Source organism: Hyla sarda, chromosome 7 (assembly GCF_029499605.1).
Source record: "Hyla sarda isolate aHylSar1 chromosome 7, aHylSar1.hap1, whole genome shotgun sequence".
NCBI classification, from domain to species: Eukaryota; Metazoa; Chordata; class Amphibia; order Anura; family Hylidae; genus Hyla; species Hyla sarda.
The window spans coordinates 160876312-160895720 of NC_079195.1; the positions used below are offsets into that span (position 1 = coordinate 160876312).

The 19409-nt window shown below is 44.5% G+C and overlaps 1 protein-coding gene across 1 annotated transcript in view; it reads right to left on the reverse strand.

Annotated features, from left to right (window-relative positions):
- Positions 1-19172, reverse strand: part of NDUFS8 (NADH:ubiquinone oxidoreductase core subunit S8) — a gene marked incomplete in the record, with an annotated part of 78227 nt that extends 59055 nt beyond the window's left edge. The window contains 1 exon segment of the mRNA XM_056531135.1: positions 19132-19172.
- Between the last annotated feature and the right edge of the window lie 237 nt (positions 19173-19409).

The following is a 19409-nucleotide window of genomic DNA, read 5'->3' on the forward strand; positions in this document are numbered from 1 at the left end:
ACCAGAGCGTTTTTTTGAACATCTGACCACTTTCACTTTAAGCATTAATAACTCTGGGATGCTTTTACCTTTCAATCTGATTCAGAGAGAGTTTTTTCGTGACATTCTACTTTATGTTAGTGGTAAAATTTTGTCGATACTTGCATAATTTCTTGGTGAAAAATTCAAAAATTTGATGAAATTCAGCTTTTAAGGAAAATAGACATTCCAAATAAATTATATTTTGATTCACAAATACAATGTGTCTACCATATATACTAGAGTATAAGCCGACCCGAATATAAGCCGAGGCCCCTAATTTCACCCCAAAAACCCAAGAAAAGTTATTGACTCGACTATAAGCCTAGGGTGGGAAAATCATTATTCCCCCCCCCCCCCCCCGTCATCCAGACCCCCGTCATTAACACCCTCATCATCCCCCCCCCCCCCTTCATCATCACCGCTTGTCAATGTCTGATTTAACAGTCGTCTTCAACCTGCGTACCTCCAGATGTTCCAAAACTACAACTCCCAGCATGCCCGGACAGCCATCGCTGTCCGGGCATGCTGGGAGTTGTAATTTTGAAACATCTGGAGGTCCGCAGGTTGAAGACCACTGCCCGGGCCTTCGTCATCATCCAGCCCCCCCTCCCCCCCCCCCCTTTAGTTTTGTACTCCCCTCCGCTCGGCGGGACATTCGGGCGAGCTGGTCCGGGCCATCTGAGCTGCAGGACCGTCCGGTGGGGAGGGATAGTCGTTCCGGGCTGTCCATCTTCACCCGGGGGGGGGGGGGGGGGGGCTCTGCTTCGCGCCCGGCCCCGGAGTTATGACGTTGCCTTGACGACGGCGGACAGGGACGTTGCTCATGAACGTCCCTGTGTGTCGTCGTCAAGGCAACGTCATCATTCCGGGGCCGGGCGTGAAAAAGAGGCCCCCCGGTGAAGATGGACAGCCCGGAACGACTATCTGCAGCACAGATGGCCCGGACCAGCTCACCCGAATGTCCCACCGAGCGGAGGGGAGTACAAAACTAAAAGGGGGGGGGCGGATGATGACGAAGGTCCGGGAAGTGGTCTTCAACCTGCGGACCTGCAGATGTTTCAAAACTACAACTCCCAGCATGCTGGGAGTTGTAGTTTTGGAACATCTGGAGGTCCGCAGGTTGAAGACCACTGAGGGCGGATAGTTCACTCGAGTATAAGCCGAGGGGGGTGTTTTCAGCACGAAAAATTGTGCTGAAAAACTCGGCTTATACTCGAGTATATACGGTACTTTATGTTGGCATCATGAAGTTGACATGTTTTTACTTTTGGAAGATATCAGAGGGCTTCAAAGTTCAGCAGCAATTTTCTAATTTTTCACAAAATTTTCAAAGTCGGAATTTCTCATGGACCAGTTCAGGTTTGAAGTGGATTTGAAGAGCTTTCTTATTAGGGTCCATTGTTCTGGCACTATGGGGGCTTTGTAAACACATGTGGCCTTCAATTCCGGACAAATTTTCTCTTCAGAAGCCCAATGGCGCTCCTCTTCTAAGCATTGTAGTGCACTTTACATCCACACATGGGGTTAAAAATTTTGGGGTCTTTTTTCCTATTTTCCCTTGTGAAAATGAAAAATTTAGGGTAACACCAGCATTTTAGTGAAAATTTTCTTCAATTTCCCATACGACTTTAACGAAAAATCATCAAACACCTGTGGGGTGTTAAGGCTCACTATACCTCTTGTTACATTCCGTGAGGGATGTAGTTTCCAAAATGGGGTCACATGTGGGTATTATTTTTTTTTTGCGTTTATGTCAGAACCGCTGTAAAATCAGCCACCCCTGTGCAAATCACCAATTTAGGACTCAAATGTACATAGTTGCGCTCTCACTCCTGAGCCTTGTTGTGCGCCCGCAGAGCATTTTACATTTACATATGGAGTATTTCCGCACTCAGGAGAAATTGCATTACAAATTTTGGGGGTCTTTTTATCCTTCTACCTCTTGTGAAAATAAAAAGTATGGGAAAACTCCAGAATGTTAGTGTAAAAAAAAAAAAAAAATGTTACACTAACGGGTTGGTGTAGCCCCCCAACTTTTCCTTTTCATAAGGGGTAAAAAAGAGAAAAAGCCCCCCAAAATTTGTAGTGTAATTTCTCCCGACTACGGAAATACCCCATATGTAGCCCTAAACTGTTTCCTTGAAATACGACTGTGATCCAAAGTGAGAGAGCGCCATGCGCATTTGAGGACTAAGTTAGGGATTGCATAGGGGTATTCTACGCCAGTGATTCAGAAACAGGGTTCCTCCAGCTGTTGCTAAACTCCCAGCATGCCTGGACAGTCACTGGCTGTCAGGAAATGCTGGGAGTTGTTGTTTTGCAACAGCTGGAGGCTCCGTTTTGGAAACAACACTGCCGTACAATAAGTTTTCAATTTTTATTGGAGGGGGACAGTGTAAGGGGGTGTATATGTAGTGTTTTACCCTTTATTATGTGTTAGTGTAGTGTAGTGTTTGTAGTGTAGTGTTAACACGGGCGGAGGTTTACAGCGAGTTTCCCACTAGGAGGAGTTTGCGCTGCGACGAAAAATTTGCTGCAGCAGATTACTTGAAGCAGGAAACTTACTCTAAACCTGCCCGTTTGAATGTACAGATGTTGCAAAACTACAAATCCCAGAATGCCCAGAAAGCTATTTGGGTATGCTGGGAGTTGTAGTTTTACAACATCTGGAGGGCTACAGTTTAGAGACCACTGTATAGTGGTCTCCAAACTGTAGCCCTCCAGATGTTGCTAGGCAACAACTCACCGTCTTCCGTAGTCAGCAGGATCGCCGCACCAGGGAGAGGATCGCCGCCCGCAGCCGCCGATAAGGGACCTCCTCTGCCAGTCACACCACAGTTCCCCCGTACTGCCCAGACTACCGTGGGTGGGCAGAACGGGGGAACTGAACTTTGACCCCCCGCCCCAAACTGCTATTGGTCGGTCGCTTCTGATGCTTATGACCCACGTTATAGAAAGGGAGTGGGCGGAGGACGCCCTCCGTCCAACAGGTTAATAAAAAAAAAAATTTGTTAAAAAAAGTTTCCAGGGGAGTACTCCTTTAAATGTTAAAGGACAACTTATGTTCCTGGAGGGATAAGCCAAATGGAAAAGAATTTGGGTAAACTAGAGGAATGGTCAAAACTCTGGCAACTAAAGTTTAATGTGCAAGATAATGCACCTGGGGAGTAAAAACCAAAGGGCAGAGTATAGATTGTGTCATAAAGGGATTTAGGGGACTAAAATGTAGACTGAAGGAAGGAAGACTTAAAAAGGTAAGCAGACAGACAATGCCAAAGAGCAGCAGGGAATAAAACCAGAATGCTTGGGTGTATAGGGAGAGGTATTAGCAGTAGAAAGAGGGAAGTGCTCATGCCGCTGTACAGAGCACTGGTGAGACCTCAGAGTACTGTGCGCAGTACTGGAGGCCATATCTCCAGAAGGATAGAGATATTTTGGAGAGAGTTCAGAGAAGAGCTACTAAACTAGCTCATGGATTGAAGGATAAAAAAGTGAAGGGATCTTAACATGTATAGCTTGGAAGAAATATGAGACAGAGGGGATATGAGAGAAACTTCTAAATACATGAAGGGAATCAATACAGTAAAAGAGGAGAGTATATTTAAAAGAAAAAAAAAACTACCACAAGGGGACATAGTTTTAAACTAGAGGGGCAAAGGTTTAAAAGTAATATGAGGAAGTATTACTTTACTGAGAGAGTAGTGGATGCATGGAATAGCCTTCCTGCAGAAGTGGTTGCTGCAAATACAGTGAAGGAGTTAAAAGGGGTACTCCGGCCCTAAGACATCTTATCCCCTATCCAAAGGATAGGGGATAAGATGCCTGATCATGGGGGGTCCCGCCACAATCTTTCATGCAGCACCCCACTATGATCAGCCTCTGGAGCGAACATCGCTCCGGGTCTGATGAATCACGATCACGGGGCCGGAGTATCGTGATGTCACAGCTCCACCCCAATGTGACATCACGCTCCGCCCCCTCAATGCAAGCCTATGGGAGGGGGCGTGAGCCACCACACTACTCCGGCCCTGTGATCGGGATTCATTAGACCTGGAGCGATGTTCGTTCCAGAGGCTCATTATAGCGGGGTGCTGCATGAAAGATTGCGGGGGTCCCCCACAATCAGGCATCCTTTGGATAGGGGATAAGATGTCTTAGGGCCGGAGTACCCCTTTAAGCATGCATGGGATAGGCATAAGGCTATCCTTCATATACAATAGGGCAAGGGACTATTGATAGTAATCAGAATATTGGGCACACTAGATGGGCCAAATGGTTCTTATCTGCCGACACCTAAGTTTCTAGTTGAGCTGCTATGTTAATGTACTGGATGTTTAGAATAAAGGGCTAGACGGGTTTCGAGGCACTTTGCTTCTTTTTCAATAGCAATAAAGAAACTGGGAAAAAGGGTGTCTTTATATAAGACTCTAGTGCATTGTAATTGGATACTGGGAGAATGGATTAGATAATGGGTGTGTGGAATGGGATAGTTAGATTGGAGTCGCAGGGATGTGGAATTCCTATCGCCCGACGCCCGGGACTAGCAGTTTTGGGCGCCGGGCAGGTGAATTTGTTCGGCCCTTAGCCCGGCTTCGGGCAAGCAGGGCCGGACGTGACAAGTGCGGCGGCGATCTGCAGTCTGTATGGAGCAGGCTCCCGACTCCTGCCTGCTCCATACTCTGCAGCCTGTGTTCTCAGAAGCAGAGCAGGGGAGATGAGAAGCTGTGTACAGTATTTGTCTTCTCTCCCCTGCTCTGCAGACGTGCGGGGGGAGATGAGGGGGCGTGGCTTCTTTCTCCCCATGCAGACCTGCGTCCTCTGCCTTCACTCCTCCCAGCTGTAGCTTCGGAGAGCTGAGGGGAGGAGGCACGTCTGCATGGGGAGATGCTTGCGGCACTCACAGGGGAGTATGGAGCGTGCTCAAGATTCCTGCCCGCTCCATACTCTGCAGCCCCCGGCTGTTCTCAGTAGCCGGGGCCGCCGCTAATAGCCAGCATGCGGCGATCGCCGCGGCTGGCTATTAACCCTTTAGATCACCGCTGTCAAAGCTGACAGCGGCGTCTAAAGGGACATGTGAATGCTCCCTGGTGGGCTAGTGGGGTGGATCGCCCCCCCCCCCCCCCGCAGCGCGATCGCAGGGGGGCGATCCACTATGGAGGTAGCCGGAGGGCTTACCTCTGTTCCCTGCTGTCCCGCTCTGTCATTGATCGAGCCTGGCTGGACTAGGCTCTATCAATGGATCACAGAGCACATAGAATAATAGAGTTCAATAGAACTCTATTCATCTGTCTGAGGAATCTAATGATTCCTCATAAGTCTAATAAAGTGTATAAAAAATAAATAAATAAAAGTTTTAATAAAAGTTTGAAAGACACACATAAACCCAGTGGTCTTCAAACTGTGTCCCTCCAGATGTTACAAAACTACAATTCCCAGCATGCCAGGACAGCCGTTGGCTGTCCGGGCATGCTGGGAGTTGTAGTTTTGCAACATCTGGAGGGCCACAGTTTGAAGACCGCTGCATTAACCCCTTCCATGTTAAAAGTTCAAATCACCCCCTTTTCCTATATAAAAACATGCAAACATAATAAAAATAAACATATTTGGTATCGCTTCGTGCGTAATTGTACGACCTATTAAAATATAACATTATGTATCCCGTACGGTAAATGTAAAAATATACCAAACCACAGATTTGCAATTTTTATAATATCCAAGAAAAAAAAAAAAAAAAAAAAAAGTTAAAAAGCCAGATCAATACCAAAATGGTACCGATAAAAAAAACAGATTATGGCGCAAAAAGTGAGCCCTCATACAGCCTGGTATGCGGAAAAAAAATGGCAATTAAAAAAAGTTCAGAATTAGTAAAACATGACGTAAACGATACAAATCTGGTATTGCTGTAATCAGGCGGCCTAAAGTATAAAACTAACATGTTACCTCAATCACAAGGTAAATGATGCAGAAAAGAAAACCAACAAATCAGCTAAATTATCTTTTACTATTTCAATTTCACTTCATAATATGTATGTATGTATGTATGTGTATATATATATATATATATATATATATATATATATATATATATATATATATATATATATATATATATATATCTCTATCTATCTATCTATATCTATCTATATCTATCTATATCTATCTATATCTATCTATATCTATCTATATCTATCTATATCTATCTATATCTATCTATATCTATCTATATCTATCTATATCTATCTATATCTATCTATATCTATCTATATCTATATCTATATATCTATCTATATATATCTATATATATCTATAATTTTTTTTTTTTTTTGGTTCACAGAATGTTATTGAAAAATTAAAAAGGTATCCTTATAGTAGGTAGTTATGGCTATTATAGGGCGAGGAGGAAAAAATTAGAGCGTAAAAGCAAAAATTGGCCCGGACAAGTGGATTGTCATGAGGGACAAGTAGATTTTGCTCCATTTTAGTCCCCTGCACTAAAGTCGTTTTTTAATAAAATTTCCACACCCCTGAGATGGATTGGATTGAATGGACCATTTAGTTTCATATTTTAATAAAAATATGTATGTAAAAATATTGTATCTTAATGATAGAAATATAGAAAATTTAATTTAAATAAAATTAAACAAAATACGCTCCATCTGGATTAATAGTAAATTTACTGCCTTTGCAATATAAAATTCAATTAAAAATAGTGGGCAGTGCTTGTGTATGGACTTGAATATATTTGGATGAATTGGAGAGAGGAACAGAACCCTGATTAATAGTATGGCAGATAAAAGTGGTATGCTGGTTGTCAAAACCAAAAAGTTAAATACACTGCTCAAAAAAAAATAAAGGGAACACTTAAATAACAATGTAAATCCAAAACAATCACACTTCTGTGAAATCACACTGTCCACTCAGGAAACACTGATTGACAATTTCACATGCTGTTGTACAAATGGAACAGACAAATTATAGGCACTTAGCAAGACAACCACAATAAAAAGGAGTGGTTACCACAGACCACTTCTCAGTTCCTATGCTTCCTGGCTTATGTTTTGGTTATTTTTGAGTGCTGGCGGTGCTTTCACTCTAGTGGTAGCAAGAGACGGAGTCTACAACCCACAGAAGTGGCTCAGGTAGCGTAGCTCATCCAGGATAGCACATCCATTTGAGCTGTGGAAAGAAGGTTTGCTGTGTCTGTCAGCATAATGTCCAGAGCATGGAGGCACTACCAGGAGACAGGCCAGTACACCAGGAGACGTGGAAGAGGCCGTAGGAGGGAAACAACCCTGCAGCAGGACCGCTACCTCCGCATTTTTGCAGTGCTCCTCCTTGCACAATTACCCCCAGCAGGCTACAAATGTGCATGAGTCCACAAACTGTCAGAAACAGACTCCATGAGGTAGGTATGAGGGCCCGACCTCCAAAGGTGGGGGTTGTGCTTACAGCCCAACACCGTGCAGGACGTTTGGCATAGAACCCCAGGATTGGCAAATTCACCACTGGGCCCTGTGCTCTTCACAGATGTCACATGACAGAGTCTGGAGACGCCGTGGAGAACGTTCTGCTGCCTGCAACATCCTCCAGCGTGACCGGTTTGGTGGTGGGTCAGTAGCGGTGTGGGGTGGCATTTCTTTGGGGGGGCGCACAGCCCTCCATGTGCTTGCCAGAGGAAGCCTGACTACCATTAGGTACCGAGATGAGATCCTCAGACCCCTTGTGAGACCATATGCTGATGCAGTTGGCCCTTGTTTCCCCCTAATGCAAGACAATGCTAGACCTCATGTGCTGGAGTGTGTCAGCAGTTCCTGCAAGAGGAAGGCATTGATGCTATGGACTGGTACGCCTGTTCCCCAGACCTGAATCCAATTGAGCACATCATGCCTCGCTCCATCCACCAACGCCACGTTTGCACCACAGACTGTCCAGGAGTTGGCCGCTTTAGTCAAGATCTGGGAGGACATCCCTCAGGAGACCATCCACCACCTCATCAGGAACATGCCAAGGCTCGTAGGGAGGTCATACAGGCAGGTGGAGGCCACACACACTACTGAGCCTCATTTTGACATGCCGAGACTGTCCAGGCATGCTGGGAGTTGTAGTTTGGCAACATCTGGAGGGCTACAGTTTGGAGACCACTACACAGTGGTCTCCAAACTGTTCTCCAGTTGTTACATAACTACAACTCCCAACATGCCCTTCGGCTGTCTGGGCATGCTGGGAGTTGTAGTTTGCAACAATTTGAGGCATACTAGGTGGGGAAAAATTGGAGTTGGAGTTGAAGTAAACCTCTGCCCATGTGAATGTACCCTAAAAACACTACACTAATCCTAAATAAAGCGTAAGACACTACATATACACTACACCCTTACACTATCACCCCACCTCAGTAAAAATTTAAAACATTTTGTACGTCAGTTCTTCCAAAACGGAGCCTCCAGCTGTTGCAAAATAACTCCCAGTATTGCCGGACAGCCACTGACTGTCCAGGCATGTTGGGAGGTTTACAACAGCTGGAGGCACTCTGTTTGGGGAAAACTGACGTACAGTATTTTTAGTGGATGAGGCAAGTGTAATGCTTGCATCTGGGTACACCCCTATGAAAATCCCTAATTTAGGCCTCAAATGTGCATGGCACTCTCTCACTTCCGAGCCCTGTCGTATTTCAAGGCAATAGTTTAGGGCCACACATGGGGTATCTCCGTACTCGGGAGAAAAGATGGATTACTTACCGGTAATCCGTTTTTCGAGAACCAATGACAGCACCCCTGGAGAAGACCTCCCACCGTGGGACAGGAAACCTGGATAAGTTTGGACCTCTTCCTCTCCACCCTCCGTTCACTTATAAAGTACTCCTACAGAGCAAGAGGTAGAACAACATGCACAGAAAATACACAAAAAAAAAATAATAATAATGGGGGATTTCCGAGGGGTGCTGTCATGGGGTCTCGAAAAACAGATTACCGGTAAGTAATTCATCTTTACCCCATCACCCATGACAGCACCCCTGGAGACTAGAATAGAAATAACTAAGGGGGGGGTCGGCAGCAGCCTAAAGAACCTTGCGAACGAAACTTAGATCGGCAACTGGTTCTAGGTGCAACCTGTAATGTTTCAGGAAAGTATGGCTAGATAACCAAGTTGCTGTCCAACAAATTTGATCCATGGAAGAGTCAGCTTTTTCTGCCCAAGACGCAGCAACTGCTCTTGTGGAGTGAGATAGACGATAGATAGAAGGGGGGGGGGGGGGGAATCCTGATTTCTAGGCTCATAAGCCATGCTAATAGCAAGTTTAATCCACCTACTAATAGTGGATCTAGAGGCAACTTTACCTCTATTAGGGCCAGAAAACTGTAAATGAAGGTTTTCAGATGAACGAAAAAACTTTTAGTAGAATCTGAATAAGTGATTAAACATCTTACATCTAAATTATGAAAAGATTTTTCTTGATCATTAGCAGGATTATCACAGAAAGAAGGGAAAATAGGAGGTATTTATCATTGCATATACATGTCTTATTGCATACTATTGTCGCATTTCCACTGAGACATTGCGATTTGCGACTTTTCATTGCACCTTTGTCATTACGTCGTTTTCAGGTTCAGACTGCAAATCAACTTTTGACAGCTTTTTTGCAGTGGTCGGGAATTTACTATTAGCGCCATTTATACTTTGTTGCAAAAATGGTTAATACCGCAATTTTGTCGCAAATCAAAGTAATTTTTTAACTGACATAAAAAAGTGCCATACCATCAGTTTTGGCTAGTGAACCCCAATAAACGCCAAAGTTACGATATAGCATGCGACAAATGATAAATTTGGCGCAAGTCCGTCGAAAACGCAAAAAAAAAATAGGGTAAAAAAATAAAAAATAAAACACATAGAACAACCAGTTTTGATTAATACCCCCCCCCCCCCCCAATGTCCTGATTTTGATGAAAATCAGACACCACCAAGAATTTTGGTATAAGGAGAAAAGGGCATGTAATTCTCCCACCCTCCTTGCTGTGGTAATTAGAGATGAGCGAACTTACAGTAAATTCGATTCATCACAAACTTCTCGGCTCGGCAGTTGATGACTTATCCTGCATAAATGAGTTCAGCTTTCAGGTGCTCCCGTGGGCTGGAAAGAGGGGATACAGCCCTAGGAGACTCTTTCCTAGGACTGTATCCACCTTTTCCAGCCCACCGGAGCACCTGAAAGCTGAACCAATTAATGCAGGATAAGTCAACTACCGAGCCGAGAAGTTCGTGACGAATCAAATTTACTGTAAGTTCGCACATCTCTAGTGGTAATGGCCAAGAGAAAAGCAAGTTTAATTGTTAAAACTTTAATGGGAACAGATTCCAAAGGTTCAAATGGGGGAATCATGAGGGCATCTAGAACTAAAGTAAAATCCCATGGAGGGACTAAGGACCTAGTTGAAGGACAGAGTCTGGTGGCTCCTACAAGAAACCTTTTAACAAGCGGCTGGTCAGCCAACTTATAATTTAAAAAAGGAACTTATAGCAGAGATTTGAACCTTGAGAGTATTGGGACTGAGGCCTAACTCTAATCCTTTCTGTAGAAAACTGAGAATGACAGGGATATTAGGTTCACCTAGGTGATCTACTCCATCACCTGCAAAATTAAGAAAAGCTTTCCAAGATCTAAGGTAGATTTTTGAAGTTACTTCCTTCCTGCTTGCAAGTAAGGTACTAATTACCCCATCAGTAAAACCTCTCCTCCTGAGGATTAGCCTTTCAGCCTTGGGGACGTGAGATGTAGATGCGGGGATGGAGGATGCAGAACTGGACCCTGCAAGAGGAGATATTTCCTGTCGAATACTCCACGGTTGGCACAATGAGTCCTCAGAAGGGTAAACCAGGGTCTCCTGGCCCAGAAGGGAGCAATGAGCAAGACTTGGGGATGGTCCTGTTTAATCTTTCTTAGGACTGCTGGGATTAGGCTGAAGGGAGGAAAAGTGTACCCTATTCCCTTTGTCCAGGACTGAGAGAAAGCGTCCACTGCAGAGAGATGATCCAGAGGATTTAGAGAGTAGAACTTGGGAAGCTTTTTGTTTAGTTTTGAAGCAAACAGATCTACTGTGAAGGCTCCAAATCTGATTTATCATGCTGAAGACCTACCAATTTAGTGACCACTCTGACTGGCTCATCTTGTATCTGCTGAGAAATTCTGCTATGGTATTCTCTTTGCCCTTCAGGTGTACTGCCCAGATGGATAACACCCGGGTCTCTGCCCAGAGAAAAATCTGAGACGTTAGGTCCATAAGTTGTTTGGATCTTGTTCCCCCTGCTTGTTGAGGTATGCCACTGTGGTTGTGTTGTCTGTATAGATTAAGACATCCTTCCACCTTACTTTGTGTGCAAATAGGTAAAAAATAAATAAATAAAAAGGGGAAATTTTTCTTGCAGCGCTGGATCCAGACAGTTGTAAAGAGACCAGGCTATTAAAAGGATATAATCAAATAACATTTATTTAAAGCACGTCAACGCGTTTCTGGCTCGGAGTGGGCCCTTCCTCAGGACCGATGACTCCAGTGAGCGTTCGGAGGGATTGCTAGCTGCAGGATCCAAAGACCCACTTTACATGTGGGAAAAGGTGTTGTGCTCTGAGCGCAACATCACAAGGTGAGTGAGATTCACGCCGTTTTTTCATTATTATATTGCTCTACAGTACTTCACTAGGGGCGCGTTCCCTGTTTTTTCCTTTATTTCCTATATACCTTACTTGGTGTGACAGGCAGAGGAGTGCTTGAAAGACCGCCGAGAGCTCTTTGTAATTTGAGGAGGAAGAAACAAGATGTTGATCCCACTTCCCGTGAAGGAGACTGCAATCCACATGAGCCCCCCAGCCCAAAGGACTGGCATCTGTTGTAATTCTCACCATTGAGCAGGGAAACTAGAGAACCCCTTTGGAAAGATTTTAGGGGTTTAGCCACCGCCTGAGGGAGAGTCTTGCTTTGGAAGATAGAAGGAACCTCTGGTTCAAGGACAAACTTTCCCCAATCCAGTTGGATAGGATGTCTAGCTGTAGCTCTCTTGACTTGAACTGGGCCCACCTTACTGCAGGAATTGCTGCTGTCATGAGCCCTAGGACTGACATTGCCTCTCTGAAAGAAGGAGTGTGGGATAGAAACAGATTTCTACCTTCTCTTAGAGCGATAGCTGTTTCACTGGCGGCAGGGTTGACATTTGAGAAGTTGAGTCTAGGGATATTCCCAAACACTGAAAGGTCCTGGAGGCAACAAGACAGGATCTTTTTAGGTTCAGGTTCCAACCTAGAAATTTGAGAATTTAACTCAGACTGTATTTGTTGGGTAAGCAGATCTTCTGAACTCGCCACAATAAGAAAGTCATCCAGATATGGGACTATAACAATGTCCTTTGTTCTGATAAAGGCAACTGCCTCCGCCATCACTTTTGTAAACACTCTGGGTGCTTTATATACCCCAAAAGGGTAGAGCCGTATACTGAAAGTGGACCCACTTCCCCTCTAAAGAAACCTTTGATGAGAGGAATGGATTGGGATGTGGTAGTAAGCATTTTCTAGTTCGATCAATGCCATCACACAGTTTGGGAATAGAAGACTGATAGTTGACTTGATTGATTCCATGCAGAATTTTTTGTAGGTTAGGAAATTGTTCAGGGCCTTGAGATTGAGGATTACCCTGAATGCTCCTGGAGGTTTTTTTTTCACCAGAAAAAGGGGTGAGTAAAAACCCTGCTTCTCTTCTGAATGGGGACCTGGGAGAAGAACCCTTTTGCAAGAGGGACTTGACCTCCAGAAACATTGCCAATTGTTTCAGCGGCTTTGTCATTACTCCAGTATCGAAAAATCTGTCTGGAGGAATTGCCTTGAACTCCAGAGGGAGTCGCAAGGAGATGGTATTTAGGACCCAGGGGCTTGAAGAAATTAGTTCTCCAAGCTTCCACAAATCCGGATAGGCGTCCCCCTACTGGAGTAAAAAGGTGTCGTTGTTGAGAATCTTTGGGGCGGGAATCTCCTTTGGGGTTAAAGAGGAAACCATTACCTCTCCCCAATACAATATTTTTTATTTTGGTTTCCTTGAAAGGAACACTTACCTCTGCCCCTAACCCTAAGGGAAGATTCGGACTGTTTGGGGGGGGGGGGGGGGGGGAGACAGGAAATCCCTTTTTAATTGGAAGCTTTAATCCCTCAAGGACACATGACATACTGGAACGTCATGTGTCCACTCCCGATCTATAATGCTGGGCCACGGCGGGTAGCGGGTCGGGCCCGGCACCTAGCAACGGCCGGGACCCGTGGTTAATAGCGCGCGTCATTGATCGCGGTGACGTGCGCTATTAACCCTTTAGACACGGCGTTCAAAGTTGAACGTCGCGTCTAAAGTGAAAGTATGCCGGTTAGCTCAGTGGGCTGTTTGGGATAGCCGCGGCGAAATCGCGGCATCCCGAACAGCTTACAGGACAGCAGGAGGGTCCCTACCTGCCTCCTCGCTGTCCGATCGCCGAATAACTGCTCAGTGCCTGAGATCCAGGCATGAGCAGTCAAGCGGCAGAATCATTAATCACTGGTTTCCTATGAGAAACCAGTGATCAATGTAATAGATCAGTGTGCAGTGTTAGAGGTCTCTATGGGAGCTATAACACTGCAAAAAATAAAAAATAAAAGGGAAAAAATAAAATAAAAATAAACATATATGGTATCGCCGCGTGCGGAAATGTCCGAATTATAAAAATATATTGTTAATTAAACCGCACGGTCAATGTCATACGCACAAATTCCAAAGTCCAAAATAGTGCATTTTTGGTCACTTTTTATATCATGAATCAATGCAAAAATGGTACCGCTAAAAACTTCAGATCAGATAATTTTCCTGAATGTAGTTATGCTTTTTTCCAGAAGTACGACAAAATCAAACCTATATAAGTAGGGTATCGTTTTAAATCGTATGGACCTACAGAATAAAGGTGTAATTTTTAACGAAAAATCTACTACGTAGAAACGGAAGCCCCCAAAAGTTATAAAACAGCGTTTTTCTTCAATTTTGTCTCACAATGATTTTTTTTCCCGTTTCGCCGTATATTTTTGGGCAAAATGACTGACGTCATTACAAAGTAGAATTGGTGGTGCAAAAAATAAGCCATCATTTGGGTTTTTAGGTGCAAAATTTAAAGATTTTTTAAAGGCAAGGAGGAAAAAACGAAAATGCAAAAATGGAAAAACCCTCGGTCCTTAAGGGGTTAAGAAGAAAGGAGGCCCAAAGAGAAGGTCACCTGCACATGGGATAGCAGAGTTTAGACTTGGATGTGATATTCCCTTTCCAAGTTCTGAGCCAGATGGCTCTCCTGGCTGAATTTGACAAAGCTGTGGACCCAGCAGAAGATTTAACAAGATCCACAGAAGAATCTGCTAAGAAATCATCAGCTTTGGAAATCACAGGAAAAGAATCTAAAATTTCCTGACTAGGAGTTTTATTCTCAATAGTTTTAAGTTGTGCTAACTATACTCTTAGGTACCTAGACACACATACTGAGGCTCTAAGAACCTGCTGCTACTTCCCAGGTTTTTTTATTGAACAAATCAGCTTTCATATCCATAGAATCAGAGAGGAACCAGAGATCTTCAAAAGGAGCATCAATAAGGGGGGCACTATCCCAATTCTTTGTGACTTTTTCCTGAAAGGGATATTTTCTCTTCAGATGTTTAGTCAGGTAAAAAAAATTTGTCTGGCTGACAACTCCTTATCGATGAGGGCTTTTACTTTGTTATGGAGACTGAAAGTGCGCCTATCTTTAGGACCTAGACCCTCATAGATCCCATTCTCGGCTGACAAAGGCTCTTTACTTTCTTTCATATTCGTAGTAATACGGATAGCCTTAAGTTGCTCCGTATCCTCACGAGTAATCCAGGATACAGAATCTGAATCTTCAAGCTCTTCCTCAGAAGATAAGACCTCCCCTTCTTCCCCTATAATGGATTCATGAGAGGGGGATTGGGATAACGGGGCAGGAAGGGCGGCCGTATCCTTCTGGTTTGTTAGGCCTAAGCCCTGCAGAGAACTTTTAAGTTCATCCTTAATCATCTTTTTTGATGGTTAGTGCTAATGAAGATGATTCCTGGGCAACTAAGGTGTCTACACAGGACTGACCGATAGCTCTCTAAAAGAGGAACTCAGCGGGTTTCTGCATTGTGCACATTCCTTATTATGAGCTTTAGATGACATTTTCCTAGGGGCCTCAGTAGAGCTTTTAACTATCTACAATAAAGCACATGATAACCCCAATTAGACCATTGAAGATGAAAAAACATGGAAAGAACTCACCCAAGGAAGCTGTAGTACCGGGCTGGAGCTCTTTGATTTAGCACATCCACCTTCTTTCCCAGGATCAGGCAAGCTGGAGAAGGTCTTCGGTCTGGCAAGAACCGGAATTCAGGCACCAACTCAGGAACACTGCAGTATCGAATATCGCACGGGTGCAGAAGCTGGCTGCTGCAGTCAGTGGGATCTCCGGATGCAGGAGATACAGACACCCAGATTCTGAATCTGCGTCTCTTAAATTTTTGCATGCACGCCACCTGCCGGAAGTGACGTGTCCCCCAGGGTTACTGGGCCTGACGTCATCACAGTGTGCCGCGTCCCCTGCACATGCGCGCGCGCGCACACACACGCGGAGGATGCGCAGAGACGGGAGAGCTGCCCACCCAACCCTCAGACTCCGCAGTGTCCCCCAAAGGTAACACTGCCGAACCCGGACCGGACCCTGCCCGACCCCACAGCAGTCATGCCGGTGGCTCCCATGGAGACTTACGCCGGCCGGGAAACCCCTCACAACCAGAGGCAACAGGGGCCCCGCAGCTCAAATACTGGAGAAAGAGGTCAGAAAATACATCCAGGCCTACCATCCGTAGGACAGGAAACCTGAACTGAGGGTGGAGAGGAGGAGGTCCAAATTTATCCAGGTTTCCTGTCCCACGGTGGGAGGTCCTCTCCAGGGGTGCTGTCATGGAAGATAGGGTAAATTACGCTACAAATTTTTGGTGGCTTTTTCTCCTTTTACCCTTTATGAAAAGGAAAAGTTGGGGTTTTAAAAATAAAAAATATGGGTCTACAAGAACATGTTAGTATAAAAAAAATGAAGATTTTGGGGGAGATTTATCAAAGGATTTAGACTGTTTTTTTCCTGTCTAAATTTGTCGCACAGAAAGTCGCAGTCTAAATATGTGCGACTTTTCTGTGATTTTGCTGTAGAGGATTTTTAGAACATGATGCATGCAAGTCTATTTTAGACAGAAATGCATCTGCCCAAAATACGTTGAAATGTCAGACCATGTTGGAGCAGGTCTAAATGCAGTTTAAGCTGTAGACCCTGAAGTCTGAGCACAGAATTTATCAAGGGCTGAGACCTTTGATAAATTAGGAGCACAATAGACAGGAGACTACCACATACTCTGGTCTATAAGCATACCCAGAATAGACTAGATTAGTAAATGTCCCCCTTTGAATTTGAGCCTCCACTTTGCTGTTATTCCTGTGAAACACCCGAGTTAAACTTTCTGAACGTCATTGAATATGTTGAGGGGTGCAGTTTTCATAATGAGGTCCATTATGGGGTATTTCTAACATAAAGACCCTCAAATTCACTTCAAAACTGAACTGGTCCCTGAAAAATTCAGATTTAGAAATTTACTTGAAAATTGCTGCTGAACTTTGAAGCCCTCTAAGGTCTCCAAAAAGTAAAAAAAAAATGTCAACTTTATGATGCCAACATAAAGTAGACATATTGTATATGTGAATCAATATATAATTTATTTGGGATGTCTATATTCCTTACAAGCAGGGAGCTTCAAAGTTAGAAAAATGCTAAAATTTTCTAATTTTTCATGAAATTTTAGAATTTTTCACCAAGAAATGGACAGAAATTTACCACTAACAAAGTAGAATATATCTTGATAAAACAATCTCTGAATTCATAAGTACAAGCATCCCAGAGTTATTAATTCTTAAAGTGACAGTGGTCAGATGTGCAAAAAATGCACAGGTGCTTAGGGTCAAAATGGGCTCGGTCCCCAAGGAGTTAACTTTTGATTTTCGTGCATAAAGTTATAATTTTTTTTTACAGAAATAAAAACAAAATCAAACCTATATAAGTAGGGCATCATTTTAATTGTATGGACCTATGGAATAAAGATAAGGTGTCATTTTTACCAAAAAGTGCTCTGCGTAGAATTGAAAGAACCCAAAATGTACAAAGACAGGGTTTTTTTTTTTTTTTTTTCCCTTAAATATATATATTTTTTTCTGGTTTTACCATAGATTTTGTGGTGAAATTATTGATATCATTACAAAGTAAGGTTGGTATCGCAAAAAACAAGCCTTTATATGGGTCTGTAGGTGAAAAATTGAAAGAGTCATGATTTATAGAAGGTAAGGAGTAAAAACAAAAGTTAAAAAAATAAAAAAAAAACTTTGGTACTTATGGGGGTTAAGCAGGAGTCAAGTCCTGGAGGAAAAAAAAAAAAAAAAAAAAAGTATGGGAACTCACAAAAGATTTCTAATACACCCACCCATCCCCCCCACCCCCCAGTTTGTGCAAAAAATAAAAAAAAAACGAAAATGTCCAAGCTAAAACTTGACATCCTGCACAGTTCCAGAATTCTTACAGGCCACAGGTATACAGCTGCCTCTAGAGTATAAGAGTGACACACTAACAAACCTACTCCTCATGTAATCCCTTACTACTGGGGTGACACACTGTAACAAACCCCCTCCTCATGTAATCTAACTACTGGGGGTGACACACTGTAACAAGCCTCCTCCTCATGTAATCTCCTTACTACTGAGGTGACACACTGTAAGAACCCCTCTCCTCATGTAATATCCTTAGTACTGGGGTGACACACTGTAACAAACCTCCTCATGTAATCTCCTTACTACTGAGGTGACACTAACAACTCCCCTGTGATCTCCTTGAAACTGAGGTGACACAAAGTAACAAATCTCCTTCCATGTAATTACTTAACTGGGGTGACACATGACATGTCTCCTCCACAGCATCACAAAGGTCCTTCAACCACGATCTCTCCTCTCATCTACAGCTAAGCTCCACCCCCCAACATGTGATGGTGACATCACAGGTCCTTCATCTCCAGCATCTAGCAGTCTGGGCCAGGGGAGGAGACTGAGCCTTATCCTCCGTAAGCATAATCCAAAGGTCGATACATCAGGACTAGTGTAACAGGGACGACGTTCGTCCTCTGGAAAAAGCAAAGGAACGCCGTACCTGTACGTTTCTGCAGGACTCGAGCCCTGGGGTTAAATGAGTAGTCCAGTGGTGAACAACTTATCCCCTATCCTAAGGGTTGGTTTGAGATCGCGGGGGTTCGACCGCTGGGGCCCCCTTCGATCTCCTGTACGGAGCCCCGACAGCCCGCGGGAAGGGGGCGTGTCGACCTCCGCAGGAAGCGGCGGCCGACACACCCCCTCAATACAACTCTATGGCAGAGCCGAAGCGCTGCCTTCGGCAATCTCCATCTCTGCCATAGAGATGTATTGAGGGGGCGTGTCGGGCGCCGCTTTGTGGGGGGGGGGGGGGGGTCGACACCCGCTATCTGGCCGGAGAGCCTGGCCCCCGTACAGAGAGATCGCAGGGGGCCCCAGCGGTCGGACCCCCACGATCTCAAACTTATCCCCTATCCTTAGGATAGGGGATAAGTTTTTCACCACTGGACTACACCTTTAAGGCTAAAAAGGGGGTCAAATCTGAAGGACGCCAGCAATAACTCTTGCACTTGAGTGTAAGTGAAAAGCATGTGTAAAAAGTGAAAAAACAAGCTGTTCACTGACCACTGATGTACACAGGATTGGCATTTGGTTAACCGGGTCTGCTGAATAAATTTCTCCTATAAAAGCTAATAAAAGAAAAAGGACAAATTCACAAACTAAAAACCTGATGCGCAAGCTCATTTGCATGAAACGTCAGGCCACGCGTGCGCAGTGTAAACAACAGACCAAAGGCGCATGCGCAGTAGTGATTCTCTTTGCGCTCCACCGGGAACGTTGCACAAGTTATTACGCGAAATAAGGACCAGGAGAGAAAACAGACTGAGATCAGACGAACCTGCGGCAGCCGGCACGTTCCCCGGGTCACACCCATCGGTTGTACTAAGTAGTAGCCCCTTCCATCCTCATTCATTCACCTGACACTCACCATTCCCCTGTACACTCACCTGACAGCTGCCGCTGACCTTGCTGTAAGTGAGCGCTTGTTGTCGCTGTGAGTGCGGCTATTGGTCTGCGCAGCTGTCACTCTAATGGGAAGGCGGACTTTACCGCTCTATTTCGGCGTTCTCATTAGCACTTCCTGGACACGCCCTCCACACATGGGCTGCAGCGACC